Source organism: Amphiprion ocellaris, chromosome 20 (genome assembly GCF_022539595.1).
Source record: "Amphiprion ocellaris isolate individual 3 ecotype Okinawa chromosome 20, ASM2253959v1, whole genome shotgun sequence".
Taxonomy (NCBI): domain Eukaryota; kingdom Metazoa; phylum Chordata; class Actinopteri; family Pomacentridae; genus Amphiprion; species Amphiprion ocellaris.
This window is the reverse complement of record NC_072785.1, coordinates 31,333,382-31,350,751: the sequence shown is the minus strand read 5'-3', so window position 1 is coordinate 31,350,751 and position 17,370 is coordinate 31,333,382. Positions and strand designations below refer to the sequence as shown.

At 37.0% G+C, this 17,370-nt stretch overlaps 1 long non-coding RNA gene across 1 annotated transcript; it reads left to right on the top strand.

Annotated features, from left to right (window-relative positions):
• The first annotated feature begins 10,797 nt into the window (after nucleotides 1-10,797).
• Nucleotides 10,798-14,368, top strand: LOC129347715 (uncharacterized). Its single transcript, XR_008599951.1, has 3 exons — nucleotides 10,798-10,867; nucleotides 11,760-11,860; nucleotides 13,616-14,368. It is a non-coding gene; the product is annotated as an uncharacterized LOC129347715 (long non-coding RNA).
• The last annotated feature ends 3,002 nt before the right edge of the window (nucleotides 14,369-17,370 follow it).

The following is a 17,370-nucleotide window of genomic DNA, read 5'->3' as shown; positions in this document are numbered from 1 at the left end:
TGCCGACTTCTTACCTGTTTTAAAAATGTTTTTATATTTCATCTTAAGCTTCTCCCCTGCAGGATTGCACCTAAATGAAATAACTTAATAGTCTACTATTCAAACAGTTTTCCCCTGTAATATTATTGTGATTTAAACTTACGCATTGACTCGGGCAGCAATGTTCTCCCACACCGTCTCCCTCTCTTTTACAGCTGCAGGTGTTGCACTTCTTTCTAAAAACGTGTTCAAACTCGCTATATAAGCGCATTAAGATTTCCAATTCAAACGGTGTCGTCCTCCGCTTCCCCGTTGCCATGGTGACTCGTGGAATCGGCGCTCCATTGATACTGGCTTTTCAGAGTTGTGGTGCACGCGCTTAACTCCGGGTGAAACTACTCCGAGTTGATTGAACCAACTCAGATCAGCTGTTCTGGAACCAGAAACTCAGAGTTTTCTATCTCAGAGTAGATCAACTCAGAGTTCAGGGTTAAACTCAGAGTTTTCACTAAACCTGCTTCGTGAAACGGACCCCTGAACTCAAGACTGCAGAGAACACGTTCATGTGCAGGAAAACAAACCTGGAAAGAGTCTGGATCTACTGAAGACAAACATCATTATCCAACAGAAAAACTTCAGTATAAATTTAGTGTTGAAACATCTCACAGAACCAGAAATATGAGACTTTTTAGTGATTATTAATGTCAGAATCCAGATGATGGAGTTTAAGGTTGGAGATAAAGATAAAGTTTGGTGATTAAAGGGTCTGAAGGGCAGCAATTAGCATATTTATCCATCACTTAGCCGAATACTTATCAATATTTCAACCAGTCATCCATTACTTTCAGCATTACATTAATGTCGCTAACCATACTGACCATTTAGCCAAAATTTTGCAAACTATTCCAACCATTAGCTAGCTAAAGTTAGCTTTGTAAACAGCTTATTAATAACTTCTAGCTAGCTGTTTAGGGATTTTAACTGACTATTTATCCCATGTAACTAACCATTTTTACTTTTGGTACTTTGCTATTTAATACTTTACCTAGCTAGCTATTACTTTTAGCTAACCATTGAGTTCATTATTTTAGCTAACCAAATTTTTGCTTCTAGCCAAACATTTTATTCATTACTTTAGCCAGTTATGTATTAGTTTAGCTAGCTCGCTGTTGCGTTTTACTTTTTAAACAATGCAATGTTTAAGCTAGCTATGTTTTACTTGTAGCATCACATTAATTTCGCGAGCCATACTGACCATTTTACCAAAACTTTGCAAACTATTCCAGCCATTATCGAGCTAAAGTTAGCTATGTAAACAGTTTATTTAAAACCTCTTGGTAGCTGTTTAGGGATTTTAAATGAGTATTTAATCCATGGTAAATAACCATTTCTTACTTTTGGCTAATTGTTACTTTAGCGAGCTATTTAACATTTTACTGAGCTAGCTATTACTTTTAGCTAACCATTTAGTTCATTACTTTAGCTAACCAGTTTTTACTTCTAGCTAAACATTTTGACTTTTGAAGTTATCAACATTTTTGCCCATTAATATTCAGGTCATTAACACTATTGTGCATTAACATCTGTGTTTTGGACATTTTAGCGTCGTAATGTCCAGGTTATTGACATTTTTACATGTTAATATCAAGGTGTTTTTAGCATCTTTTTATGTTAATTTCCAGGTACTTGGCACTTTTCTGCATTAATATCCTGTTTTTTGAAACTTTAGTGTATTAATATTAAGGTTTTGGACATATTTGTCCATCAATATCCAGATTGTCAACATTATTTGCGATAATATTTGAGTTATTGAGACTGTTGTGCCTTAATATCAAGATTTTTGATGTTTTTGTGTGTTAATATCCAGGTTATTGACACTTTTGTATGTGGATATCAAGGTTTTTAACATCTTTTTGCCTTAATATCCAGGTTTTTGACATTTTTGTGCATTTTTGTTTAGTTATGCTAATATCCAGGTTATTTACAATTATATAGCCAGGTTCATGACGCTTTTATGTATAAATATCTAAGGACAATTTTGTATGTTAATATTCAGATTATTTAGAATTTTATGTGTTAATACCCAGATTATTGACACATTAGCACGTTAATATCAAGGTTTTTAACATCTTTTTGCATTAAAATACAGCTTGTTGATGCTTTTGTGTGTAATATTGGGGTTTGGACACTTTTGTTCAATAACATTCAGGTTTTTGACACTACACTAACACGCTTTTTCCCACAGCTTCCTCCTCACATCACAGCAGCAGAACAACTGGCTGGATGTTTGGTTTCGTGGCGACTGAACCTGATGTTATTGTTTCTATATAAACCTTTTATCCACTGGAGGATTTATAGCGGCCCAGAGAGAAAGCTGACTTTGTGTTTCCACCACAGAACTCCCCCGATAGAGGCGATAGAACAAACCGCTCCACTGCAGAACCAATCCTGGCCAGCCCCTAATAAGTTCTAATGAACATACGTGTTGGAATCGTGGAGGAGGAGGCGGATTTATTTATCCTCGCTGTGAGAGTAAATCTGTTTTCCTGCGGAGCCTGAACGCAGCTTCACTTTTTTCCATCTGAGCTGCAGGTTTGGCTGCAAGACGACGACATACTGACTCTGCAGGGACTGAAACACACTGAAACACACACTAAAACACAGCAGACACACACTGAGACACACACTGAAACACACACACTGAAACACACACTGGAACACACACTGGATCAGGCTGTCAGCTCAGGGGGAACACAGGAATAAATCACTGCAGCGTTGCTCACAGGAAACACTGGAAATCCTTGAGCGTGCCCTTAAACACAAAAATACACACTGGAATACACACAGCACACACACACGCTATAAAACACACACACACTATAACACACACACTATAACACACTGCAGCCATTTGCTCGCCTCCTTCAACACCTTCAGATCCACAAAATCCCTGCTGCCCTTCACACACACAGCTGTGTGTGTGTGTGTGTGTGTGTGTGTGTGTGTGTGTGTGTGTGTGTGTGTGTGTGTGTGTGTGTGTGTGTGTGTGTGTGTGTGTGTGTGTGTGTGTGTGTGCGCTCCAGGTATTGCTCATGTTGTGGGGACCTCCATCTTTAAACTTTGTCTTTTTCAGGTTTTAAATGTCAGAATTAGCTGAACAGTCCTCACAAACATAGAAAGATGGTCACAGAATCAGACTTATAATAAACAATAAAATCTGTATTGTTTGATGAAACTACAAGTAAAAACTAACTTGCAGTGACTGTAGTTAGTTGAGGTTAATGCTATAAATTAGTTGAATCCACTTTTTCATGTGTTTTAGGATTTAAAAATCAGTTTCTTTGTGGTTTTATTCAAATTTTCATGTTTTTGATTGTTGTGTGAATTAAAATCGTTTTTTACCATTTTTCTGCATTAATATCCAGGTTTTTGACAGTTCTTTGGATTAATGTAATTTGTTTTTAGATTTTTGTACATTAATATCCATATTATTGACACCTTCATGTGGCAACATTCAGGTTTTTGATTGTTCTGTGCATTAAAATCTGTGTTTTTGACATTATTTTTGCATTAATGTAAATTTTGTAGATATTTTTGTGCAATAGTGTCCAGGCTTTTATGTGTTAATATCCAGATTATTGACACTTTATGTGCATTGATATTCTGGTTTTTGATTGTTTTGTGTGTTAAAATCTGTTTTTGGCAATTTTTTTCTGCATTAACATCCAGGTTTTTGACACTTTTTTGCATTTATATACAATTTTTGGATATTTTTGTGCATTAACATTCAGATTGTTGACACTTTTTGAGCATTCATATCCTGGTTTTTGATATTTCTGTGCATTAACATCCAATTTATATATAGTTTTATGCAATTATTTCCAATTTATCAACACTTTTGTGTGTTAACATCTATATTTCTTATGCTTTTGTCTGTTAACATCTATATTTTTCATGCTTTTTTTGTTAACATCTATATTTCTTATGCTTTTGTGTTATAATATCCATATTTTTTATGCTTTTGTGTGTTAATATCTATATTTCTTATGCTTTTGTGTTATAATATCCATATTTTTTATGCTTTTGTTTGTTAACATCTATATTTCTTATGTTTTTGTCTGTTAACATCCATATTTTTTATGCTTTTGTGTGTTAACATCCATATTTTTTATGCTTTTGTCTGTTAACATCTATATTTTTTATGCTTTTGTCTGTTAACATCTATATTTTTTATGCTTTTGTCTGTTAACATCTATATTTTTTATGCTTTTGTGTGTTTACATCTATATTTTTTATGCTTTTGTGTGTTAACATCTATATTTCTTATGCTTTTGTGTTATAATATCCATATTTTTTATGCTTTTGTTTGTTAACATCTATATTTCTTATGCTTTTGTGTTATAATATCCATATTTTTTATGCTTTTGTGTGTTAACATCCATATTTTTTATGCTTTTGTCTGTTAACATCTATATTTTTTATGCTTTTGTCTGTTAACATCTATATTTTTTATGCTTTTGTGTGTTAACATCTATATTTTTTATGCTTTTGTGTGTTAACATCTATATTTCTTATGCTTTTGTGTTATAATATCCATATTTTTTATGCTTTTGTGTGTTTACATCTATATTTTTTATGCTTTTGTGTGTTAACATCTATATTTCTTATGCTTTTGTCTGTTAACATCTATATTTTTCATGCTTTTGTGTGTGAATATTGTGACGACCCTCCACCAGGACACCAGGTGTACCTGTTCCAGTCGTCACCTGATTGAGCCACACCTGTGATCTAGTGGATCAGCTGCATTTAATCTCTCCCACTTCCATTCAAGCTGGTTCTCTGACAGGAGCTGCTGCTGTGTGGGGCTCCAGCAGCATGATTCTGGGTTTTGGTTTGGGGTTTTTAATGCCCAATTGGTTGTTTTGCGTGGCAATAAACTGTTTTTAGTCACCACACTATTGTTGTCTCCTGGTTTTGTTGCAGCTTTTGGAGCCAAGTTGTAACAATATCCATATTTCTTATGCTTTTGTGTGTTAATATCCAGGTTATTGTATCTGTCAGTGATGCTGCAGCTCTTGGAAGAAAAAAGGAAACAGATTTATGACTACACTTCCCTACAATCCCTCTGAAAGAAGAACATAAAGCAGCAAAACAACATGAAAACATGCAGGCAGAGCGACGCAGTGATAAGGTTTATTTTTATTATTAATATTTCACTGACTTTACTGAATTATTTCCTCGTATTTTACAGAATCACAGGTTTGACTCCAGATGTTTTGTTTATTCTTTAAATATCCAATCAGCTGGTTATTCAGATGTGTTTTTATTGACTGTACTTGTTATTTATGTGGAATTAGACTTTATTTTGTGCTGATTGTTGAATTTAATCCTTGTGTGAATCTATATTTAATATATATAATATATATGTTACCGTCTGCAGCTCAGTGAGGAAAAGAAGAAGAAACAGAAATCCTCCTGCATGAAGCTTTTAGCCTCCTGACGTTCAAACTGTTCAAACTTTATTTAGACCAGGGGTCCATTTCACGAAGCAGGTTTAGTGAAAACTCAGAGTTTTCTATCTCAGAGTAGATCAACTCAGAGTTCAGGGTTAGACTCAGAGTTTGTTGAACCTGCTTCGTGAAACGGACCCCAGAAGAAGAAGATGAGCTGCAGGTCGATGCCACAGGAAGCAGCAGGAAATAACAAGAAGTTTACAGGAAATCAATAAGTCTGCAGCTCTGGACCCAGAAGAAGAAAACAGAAGAAGGAGGAGACAGCTGATGTCTGGAGGGCTTCCATCAGTGAGGCTTCCTGCTGTTAGTCTGTATCCTTCCACCACATCTGCATCAAATAGATCCACTTTTATTGACTGACTGTCCACATCTATTTCTGTCTCACTGACACTTTAGTGCAAAAATATTCAGCTTTTCAGCTTTTGAGTGGATCTATATCAATGTAATTGCATTAATATCCAGATTATTTACACTTGTGTGCATTAATATTTCATTTTTTAACACTTTTGTGTGTTAATATCTCTATTTTTGACACGTTTCTGTGTTAATATCCAGTTTATTTACAGTTATACAGCAGGTAATTGACACTTCTGTTTATGAATATCCCAGTTATCAACATTTTTGCCCATTAACATCCAGGTCATTGACACTTCTGCAGCTATATTAAGGTTTTTGACTCTTTTGCACAATAATATCCATTTTATCAACACCTTTTTGTGTTAGTTTTACCTTTTCTGATATATTTTTGCATTAATATCCAGGTTTTTGACATTTTTGTTCAATAATATCCAGATTATTGACCCTGTTGCATGTTACCGATGCTGTTTTTTATTCTGTTTTTATTTTAATATAAGTTATTGAGACTCATTTGATATTTTTGTGCCTTAATATCGAGGTTATTGACACTTTTGCATGTTAATATCAAAGGTTTTAACATTTTTGTGCATTAAAATCTGCGTTTTTGCCATTTTTTTTACATCAACATATAGATTTTTAACACTTGTTTAAGTTAATATCATTTTTTTTTTACACATTTTTGTGCATTAATATCCAGGTTATTGGAACTTTTATGTGTTAATATTCAGGTTATTTACATTTTTGGTGGTAATATTCAGGTTGTTGCTACAATTGCGTGTTATTATCTTGTTAATTTACACTATTTAAACATTAATATCCACTTTTGCACATTAAGATCAAGGTTTTTAACATCTTTTTGCCTTATTATCCAGGTTTCTGGCTTTTTTGTCCTTTAATATTATGTTTGGGGTTTTTTTTTTACCACATTTGCTGGATTAATATCTATGTTTTTAATATCTTTTTGCATTAATATCCAAGTTTTTGACATTTTTGTTTGTAGTATTAAGATTTTCAACACTTTTGTTCAATAATATTGAGGTTTTTGACACTATGTGCGTTAATATTTAGGTAATACTTGACTCTTAATAATCTAATGATGGTAATTTTGTCTGGTTTTAGTCGTCCACTGACAGAATAACCATTATTATTATTCTCCTATCAGTGCTGTGGTGTTTCCTCTGAGGACTGAACATGGTCGGTGTTTCCTCTGAGTCCCAGCAGACGGTCTTGTTGTGCGTTGGAGGTTTTCCTGCTGTTATTTATTATCTGTCTGGAAACGCTGCAGGAGGAGCAGAAATAAACAGTCAAGGCTTTGATTCGAGTGTCTGCAGCTAAAATCAATGAAGACAAAGCTGTTTTCTGCAGGTCAAACTGGCCCACGCTGCCGCCCACGCAGACACACAAACAGACACACAAACACTCCGCTGGTGTGTGTGTTCACTGTGATGAGCTGAAACCAGTTAGAAACCAGTTCAGGACTGGTTTTAGTTCCACAACTGTAAAGATGTAAAAGTATGTTCAGTTTAAAACCATTTAGAAACTTGTCGCCTTGACATTGTGAGTCAATCAGGCTAATAAATGGTTGTTTTCTCATATCTGAGTTGCTTAAACTGAGAATTTATGGTTGCGGATGCAGAAAAGTGTCAGTAATCTGGATATTAACAAATAAAAGTGTAAATAATCTGGATACTAACGTAAAAAAATAAATAAAAATTGATATTAACTCAAAGAAGTGTCAAAATTTTAATGAACAAAACAAGTTAATCTACAAGACGCTTTCTGACATGCATTACCTTCTTTTTCTGTTTTATGGGTTGATATGTTTTTAATCAGTTGAACAGCAATTAATCAATTAATCATTACCATTCACCATCTGAACACACAATAATCCAGTTTTTTTCTGTATTCTTGCAGAGGAAACCCGTCTGTAGTCCAGTGAACTGGTGAATGGAGCCGAACTGGTTCTCTGTTCAGTAAAACTTGACGTCTCAAGTCTGTCCAACATTTCCGTTGGACGGACTTGACACAGAAAAGCAGCTGAGGTAGCAGAAAGCCTTTTTTTTTACAGCCGTGTGGACTGAAGCGGTGAAGTTATTCCAGTCGGTGATGTGAGTCTGAGGAGGAAATGAAGTCTGCTGATGGAGACGATATCACACAGTTTAGATTTCAGCTCAAACACACTCGCCGACCTGGAGAAACCGTGTGTGTGTGAGAGATCTTTAGAGGTGTTTGTGAGGACGCTGTGGTCTAAAGGATCAGGAGGTGTCCTGGTATCCTTGTGAGGACCGGGTTGAGCTTTAGGAGGACATTTTGTGTGTTTAGGTTCAGAAAAAGGTTCAGACTTCAGGTCACGGGAACGTGTTTCAGCAGTGTGTGTCTTCATAGAGACAGTAGAAATGTGTGTGTGTCCTCAGAGAGACAGTAGAAACGTGTGTGTGTCCTCAGAGAGACAGTAGAAACGTGTGTGTCCTCAGAGAGACAGTAGAAAAGTGTGTGTGTCCTCAGAGAGACAGTAGAAACGTGTGTCCTCAGAGAGACAGTAGAAACGTGTGTGTGTCCTCAGAGAGACAGTAGAAACGTGTGTGTGTCCTCAGAGAGACAGTAGAAACGTGTGTGTCCTCAGAGAGACAGTAGAAACGTGTGTGTGTCCTCATAGAGACAGTAGAAACGTGTGTGTGTCCTCAGAGAGACAGTAGAAACGTGTGTGTGTCCTCATAGAGACAGTAGAAACGTGTGTGTGTCCTCAGAGAGACAGTAGAAACGTGTGTGTGTCCTCATAGAGACAGTAGAAACGTGTGTGTGTCCTCATAGAGACAGTAGAAACGTGTGTGTGTCCTCATAGAGACAGTAGAAACGTGTGATGTGTCCTCAGAGAGACAGTAGAAACGTGTGTGTGTCCTCATAGAGACAGTAGAAACGTGTGTGGTGTCCTCAGAGGAGACAGTAGAGAACGTGTGTTGTGTCCTCATAGAGACAGTAGAAACGTGTGTGTGTCCTCAGAGAGACAGTAGAAACGTGTGTGTCCTCATAGAGACAGTAGAAACGTGTGTGTGTCCTCAGAGAGACAGTAGAAACGTGTGTGTGTCCTCATAGAGACAGTAGAAACGTGTGTGTCCTCAGAGAGACAGTAGAAACGTGGTGTGTGTCCCTCATAAGAGGACAGGTAGAAACGTGTGGTGTGTCCCTCAGAGAGACAGTAGAAACGTGTGTGTGTCCTCATAGAGACAGTAGAAACGTGTGTGTCCTCAGAGAGACAGTAGAAACGTGTGTGTGTCCTCAGAGAGACAGTAGAAACGTGTGTGTCGTCATAGAGACAGTAGAAACATGTGTGTGTCCTCAGAGAGACAGTAGAAACATGTGTGTGTCCTCAGAGAGACAGTAGAAACGTGTGTGTCCTCAGAGAGACAGTAGAAACGTGTGTGTCCTCAGAGAGACAGTAGAAACGTGTGTGTGTCCTCATAGAGACAGTAGAAACGTGTGTGTGTCCTCAGAGAGACAGTAGAAACATGTGTGTGTCCTCAGAGAGACAGTAGAAACGTGTGTGTGTCCTCAGAGAGACAGTAGAAACATGTGTGTGTCGTCATAGACAGTAGAAACGTGTGTGTGTTGTCATAGAGACAGTAGAAACATGTGTGTGTCCTCAGAGAGACAGTAGAAACGTGTGTGTCCTCAGAGAGACAGTAGAAATGTGTGTCCTCAGAGAGACAGTAGAAATGTGTGTCCTCAGAGACCGCTGTTAGAACAGCTTCACCCTTCGGCCGTGTTGGAAAAGATGAGTAGGAGGTTCATTTGTTTTGTCAGCCGTGTGTGTGTGTGTGTGTGTGTGTGTGTGTGTGTGTGTGTGTGTGAGGCTGTTGCAGTATAATCAGTTTTTCTCTCAAATACCAGAAAAACAACTAAAAAATCAACAGCTTTCTAGCTGAAAAATGATTTTATTGTTCCATAAATCTGAAATCCAAGTGGATTTTCCGTTCTGAAACGGGTATTGGAAAACAAAAAATGAGTAGTTATTTGATTTTCATTTTAAAATACAAAAATTAAATATATATGAAATTTTAATAATGCTTTGATTTTCATTTTATATTTAGAATAACAAAAAAAAATAAAATCAGTAAGAGACAGAAACGAAAAAAGGTCCGTTTTTTCATTTTCTGAGACCGGAAGTGGTCATCAGCAAGTGTGGAGCCAAACGACAAGAAGATTCTCAGAGGGCGGAGCCAGAGAGCAGTGATTGGTCAGACTGACTGCGAGTCAGAGAGCAGTGATTGGTCAGACCATAGATACTATAGAAGACTAAGGCCTTGTCCACACGTAGCAGGGTTTTTGTAAAACCGAATATCCTGCCCCCTCCGTCTAGAAAAAAACTTACGTACACACCACCTCATTTTTAGAAAAAAACTTCATCCACACCTAACCGCATAAGTGCGTTTTTAAGCACATTCATAAGCATGCCGGACCTTTAGGTGGCAGTAGTTCCCCAAATCCTATCCAATCAGAGTAAGCTTCTGTCTCTAACGTCACTTCCATGAAATATGAAACATGGCGCCAGGCTCGTTTGTGTGGACCAATAAGGAGGCAGAATTGCTCTTAAACGTAGTTTTGGAATATAAAGTACAAGAAACAGCACCCAAAACCTTGTGAGAGCATCCATACTGTTACCGAATGTAAACACAGGTCGCGTATGTGACGTAAGAACATATTTTGTCGCAGGCGGTGACGTTTCGAAACGCAAAACCCCGGTTACTGATGTCCACATGCAGACGCATAAAACGGAGAATTCGCAAATCTTCACTTTGGTCGGAGTTTTTAAAAAGAATCGTTTTTGATGACGTAAATCTGCGTTTTCGTGTGGATGATAGGCCGAATCGTAGAAAAATATTTTTGTTTTGTGAGATACCCGGCTACGTGTGGACAAGGCCTAAGACAGCGCTAGCGGATCTAGTCTGCTATATATCTATGGTCGACACGTCTGGTAGCATCTCTGGCTGCTGTTGACCTTGTTTTTGGAGTAAAACACGGTAAGAAGATAAATACTCCTAACCAGTAGCGTTGTTTTGTTGTACGTTAAGTCAGCGACTTGTGAAGAGTTGTGTTTTGTCGTGTTTGAGCAGTTGGTCTGGACGCGTTAGCTAGCTAAGCGGCTAAGTTAGCTAGCGGGCTAATTAACACAGGTGGCTAACTTACCGCTGAACACCTGTTAGTTGCTGCCACAGCTGTCCTCATTATTAGAAGGAACTTCTCAACCTGTATTTCTCTGCTGTGTATTTTAGCTTTTAAAAAAGTTATTTTACTTTAAGGTTAACTGAAACCCGTTCAGCTGCACTGAAGTTTAACATTCAGCTGGTTTGAATTAAACCGCCCTTAACTTAACATTGCGCAACATTATCTCTCTGAATCACCATAATTTCATTAAATTCCTTCTCTCTTCTACTGCTCAAGTTCAATCCAGTAATAGTTAATAGTGAATAAACTAACAACCAACCATTGTATTTATTTATTATTGCATGTATTTGTAGTAAAACATGAGTTGAAACATCCTACTTTTGGATCTAGAACTGCACAAGCCGTTCATTTTCAGTCACCTGACGAGTTAAACTCCCCTTTTTATGTAAGGTTGAAGCAGAAAGTCTGAGTTAACAAAGAAAGTTGTTTATAATCTGTGATACCTGTTATCTCTGACTGAGGCTTTAGTTTTTGTTGAGCCGATTTACACGTAGAAACTTTGTTCAGGAAGATTTCTCAGTAGCTCAGAGGACAGGCTGCTTTTTACACAACCTTGTAAGAGAATGTCTGTCAATGCTTTCAGCAGAATTTAGAAACACAACACTTCCTAAACAGATATTTTGAGGCTGTGAGGTTGAACGTTTGAGAGTATATCAGTGTGTTTGTTTGTGGTCTTTCTGTTTCTAGGTGGAAGCTGAATTAGTGAGGATGACTCCTGCTCCTGTCATCTCTAAGCTCCTCACACATCTTTACCTGCACATGAGGAAAATCACTCCTGTAGAATGCAGGTATGTTTGTCATTATTATAAAAAGATGTTGCCTGGTGACCTGTCAGAAACCCATGATACAGAGTCAGCCAAAATAATGTTTACACACATCAGGAAAAGAAAAACTTGCATCAATATTTCAATACTAAATTTATTCAGACATCATGAGATTAATAAAAGTTATCTTTGGCCTCTACAATTACAAGAGGTGCTCAAAGTGGTGCCACTGGCTTCCAGACATTTCTGTTCTGTTGTAGACGTCACTTGTTGATGCTCCATTCATGAGGGTAGCGCCATCTGTTGGGAAAACATCGTACAACAGGACACAGAGTTATCGTGATTTGATCAAACTTAGAAAGAGGAATCTATATGTGTAGAAGTACTTAAATGAAATATTTATAAAAGTTTTTCTTTTCCTGATGTGTGTCTACATTATTTTGGCTGATTCTGACTCTGAACTTAATGAGAACAAAACTGTCATTTAATTGTTGCTCTGAAAGCTTCTTTAGTGAAAACCAGCTGGTGTTCTGGTTTGAAACAAACTGCTGTTGAGGTCTGTGTTTTTAGGTTTAACCCCACAGTTTCTGAATGAACTGATAGTTGTTTTTTCCTGATCAATGTGGACGTTATAATTGATGGTAACATTTACTGATCATATAATCAGCATGACAATATAACAGTAGAACATTCTGACCACCTGACTAATACTGTGTTGGTCCCTTCATGCTGCTAAAACTCCTCTGACCCAGTGGTTCATCAGAACCTCTGGGGATGTCCTGTGGATTCTGTGGATCCTGTGGGTTGCAGGGTGGGTCCTACCTAGACCAGGCTGATCCTGGACCATCCCACAGATGCTCAATCAGATCTGGATGTGGGGAGTGTGGAACCCAGGTGAACAGCTTAGCTCTGTCGTGTTCCTCGGACCACTCCTGAGCAGTTTGTTTGTCCTGCTGAGGGTGGCAGCTGGCATCAAGGACTGCTGTTGCCATGGAGACTAGGAGGTTGTTTGTCCTGCAGTGTTTAGGTGGTGGTACATGTCAATCATCCACATGAACGTCAAGGTTTCCCAGCAGAACGTTGCATTAGAACAAGATGATGGATGTTGTTCTCTTCAGCTGTCAGTGGTCAGAATGTTGTGGCTGATTGGTGGATCTGTCTGCCTTTACTCTGACATCCAGAGTTATACAAAAGTGTAGAATGTGTGCAGTGCAGAAGAGATTTACTTTATTGTATGCAGTTTTAGTGGTCCCATCAGAGAAAATCATATCCATATACAGATTTTTATTTATTCCAGGGCTGGTTCAGTAAAGATTATAATAATAACTACATCAGATAATTTTTTGTCACAGTTGGAATTTTGCAGACTGAGAGATGGTTGAGAAGGATTGCAGTTCTTGTTTTAGCAAAATATGTTATAATAGAAGATCTTTATTGTCATTGTACATGAAATTATCTGCAAACCAGCAAAGTGCATCAGTCTGAGGTATTTAAAAATAAATAAGTAAAGAAAAATGCTTCTAAAGCCAATAATAAACAGAATATTTTGAGGGAATATTCTAAAAAGGAAAGAAAAGCTCCATTCTCACTCTTCGCAGGATAAACTGTCATTAAAATTGACTTTAAATTTAGCTTCAACACGAGATAAAAACATTTACTTTCATTACTGATGTTGTCAAGTTTTAATAAAGTTCATGCTACTTTTATAAAAGAATGAAAGTGAATAAATTGTATTTCTGTGATCTGTGTTTGATTTCTGTCTTTTCTCCTGTCATCCAGATGTTCAGAGGGAGATGATGCCACATCTGGTCCAGCTGATGGAAGGTCTTGAAGTTCTCTGACTGGCCTGGACTGAAGATGGTCGTCTCACTGGATTTAAGGTTCAGATGCTCAGTAACAAACTCCACCAATGAGCCAACAGGGAAGCTTTAGGTTTATTAAATGTTGCTATGAAGGTTTCACTGTTTTTCTTTGTGAATGCAATGTGCTCCAACTGAAAGTTCAATTAGAACTTAGAAGTAAATCCTTCCATCTGAAAGGATTTAGTTGCATTAATAACCTCATAACATTCTAATTTTTATTCCAGTCTTGGTTGGAAATAGAATCTCTGTATTGATTCAGGTAAAAACTGAACTTCACAGCATGTTGGAGCAAAACAACCAGATGAAAACTGTGATGGTGTTGGATTGTCAGACCGTAATGTTGCAGCTCAAAGCAGCTTTTCTATCTCAGTTCATTCTGACATTCAGCTATGAATCAACACAGCAGATGGTGATCCATGCTGTGGAAGTCTCACATCTCCTGATTTAATGGAGCTGCTTTGCACTTTTTACACTGTTTATTCTCCAACACTTTATTTAATAAAAGTCCCATCTAGTTTTTATGAGGAATGTGATGTTTTAATTTCTCTGTGAATAACTGCAGTCTAATGCAACAGCTGGAGTTGTAACATCTGTCCTGATATTGATCATGAAGTATTGATCAGAATACTTATGGTCAGCAGTCATCCCTGAAGTTATGCTTTTGTTTTTGAAATATTATCACTGTTTTTTAGTTTTGTAGATATTTTAGCTTGTTTTTAAACCATGTTTTTTTATTTACATGCTATTATTTTTTAAAGGCTGTAATTTTTCATTTGAAAAGCATTCTGACATTAGTTAAAAAAAAAAAAAAAACAAACGAAAAAAAACATTACTTTCCTGCTGCTTTTGTAGAGAGTTTTCTTTTATTTTTGAAACATCTTTTTTTGGATATCAGGCTTTTATTTTGAAACATGCAACTTATTTTTTTCAATATTCTGCTTTTATTTTTATAAACAGGATGGCTATATTTTACAACAGTCATGCTTTTATTTTGGAGACATTATTAATGCTTTATTTCTTCCACTACTGAGACAGTTTAATTTGTTAAATCTTTCAGGGTAAATCGTTCTTTATTGATGACAGCCCTCCTCCTCTTTAATAGAGTTGATCAATAACCTGCTGTTGACCCCTGGGCGACCTCTGACCCTCCAGCAGCTGATTGATGAAGCTCATTTCACTTATTGATCGTTTTTATTGTTGCTGTCTGAGCGGCTGCAGAACGAAGCGAAGATGAATCAGCGGTTTGGATCGGTGAGTCAGCAAAAATCATACTAGAGACGTTACAGCGGTTAGAGCTAACAGCGAGCAGCTAGCGGTCAACGGCGAACAGCTAGCAGCTAACAGGGATTAACAGCGGACAGCTAGTGGCTAACAGCGAGCAGCTAAAAGGTAGCGGTTAATGGCTAACAGCTAGTAGCTAACAGGTAGCGGTTTACGGCTAACAGCTAGTAGCTAAGAACGAGCAGCTAACGGCCAACAGCTAGCGGCTAACAGCGAGCAGCTTGCGGCTAACGGCTAACAGGTAGGTGGTTGGAGGGGCCGTAGGCGCAGATTGGCAGCCACGCTTCCGTCAGTCTGTCCCAGGGCAGCTGTGGCTACAAATGTAGTTTACCACCACCAGAGTGAGAATGTGTGAGTGAATGAATAATGGATCCATTGTACGCTCTTTGAGTATGCCTCATAGAAAAGCACTATATAAATCTAATCCATTATTATTGTTATTAACAGGTAGTGGCTAACAGCGGTCAACGACGAACAGCTAGCGGCTAATGCTAACAGCTAGCGGGACATAATACTGACAAAATAGCTGCACAGGAGTCTGAATGTATTTAGTTTATTTCATTATATTAGCTGTATAATATAATATAGCAAAATAAATAAATAAATAAATAAAAGCATGATATAATGTGATATAATATAAAAAGTATAATATAATGTAATATAGTATAATATAATGCAATATAATATATCCATCCATCATCTATACACCGCTTGATCCTCATTAGGGTCGCGGGTAATATAATGCAATGTTTAATGCAAATTTTAAAAAATTATTTTAAAAAGCTAGTATTTCCAAATTAAAGCATATATTGCAATGTGTATATATATATATATATATATATATATATATATATATATATATATATATATATATATATATTAAAATTTAGTAATATTTTTGCAATAAACACATATTTTTAAAAAACAGTAGGCTATAATGTTTAAAAAAAAAAGCATAACATTCAAATAGAATAATATTTTGAAAATAATGTCATAATATTTCAGAACATTGGGTGTAATATAGTTAAAGCATAATATTTAAGTAAATAAAAAATAAAAGCTGTTTTTTCCTTTGAAAGAAATAACAATATTTCACAATATGAATATTAAATATGACTGAATATTAGAATAAAATTAAAATAATTCTATTACTGTCTAAGGATGAAGTGTGATCTGGGCTCTGGTCCAGATCCAGATCCAGATTCAGATCCAGATCCAGAACTGGTTCAGTCCTGATCCTGGTTCCTCTGAGACTCTTCAGTTTCTCTTCGTCCTCCTTTCAGAAATCAGGTCGTCTATTCTGGATGTTTAAGGAGGATGGAGGAAACCGTCCACCTTAAGGAGGTTTTGACTGTCATCGTCATAGCAACCTGCAGGATGAGGTCATAGGTCAGCTGATCACCTGATGACCTCTAATAACCTCTTATGACCTCTTCCTGCAGCTGGTTTAAAACCTTCAGACGTGTCGCTGCTCGTCTTCAGTTTCTGTCTCAGAAACAAATCAAACAGTTTGAAGGTTTTTCATCAGTTATTGATCGATTTATCAACAAAATGATCAGCTGATCAATCAATAGAACTGTTTCCTGTCTGCAGTTTAGCAGGACGACACAAACATTGGTGATATTTCAGACTCTTGTGTCTCTTAAAGGTTTTTTATTTCTCTCTTTTGAATCTCCTCACCAACATTTGTGTGTCTTTGTGTCCATTTTACATCTTGTTGTCATCGTTTTCTGCCTCTTGTTGGTTTGTGAGTCTCTGTGTTGTGGCCTTTTTTCATCTTGTGTCTTTTTGTGTCTTATCTAACAGTTTTCTGTATCTTTGTGGTCACTTTACATTTTGTTGTGGTGTTTTTGTGTCTCTTTTTGTTCTTGTGCTTCAATTTTTGTTAATTTTGTGTTTCTTTTTAATCAGTTGTGTCTTTCTGTACATTTTATATCTTGTTGTCGTCATTTTCTGCCTATTTTGTTGGTTTGTGAGTCTCTCTGTTGTTGCTGTGCTGCATGTTCTTATTGTATCTTCTTGTTTCTTTTCCAACAGTTTTCTTGTCTTTTGTGGTTTTATCCATCTTGTTTTGATGTTTTTGTGTCTCTTTTCAGTTGTTGTGCGTTGATTTGTGTCCATTTTGTGTCTCTTTCCTCCAGTTCTTTGTGTTTCTGTTCATTTTAAATCTTTCTTTTCCAGTTTTTGCTTAAAGCTGCTGGATGTCTTCAGGTGTTTCCGTCTTCATCTGGGCTGAAGGTCCGGAATCAAACCGTGAACGTTCTGTTCTCCTTTTTGTTGAACAAAGCTCTGTCCTGCGGTGACCTCCGCTAATGAACTCATCTTTAACATGCTAATGAAGCTCAGAAATTCACACTGAGCTGTCGGTGCTTTAATTGTGTCATTAATCAG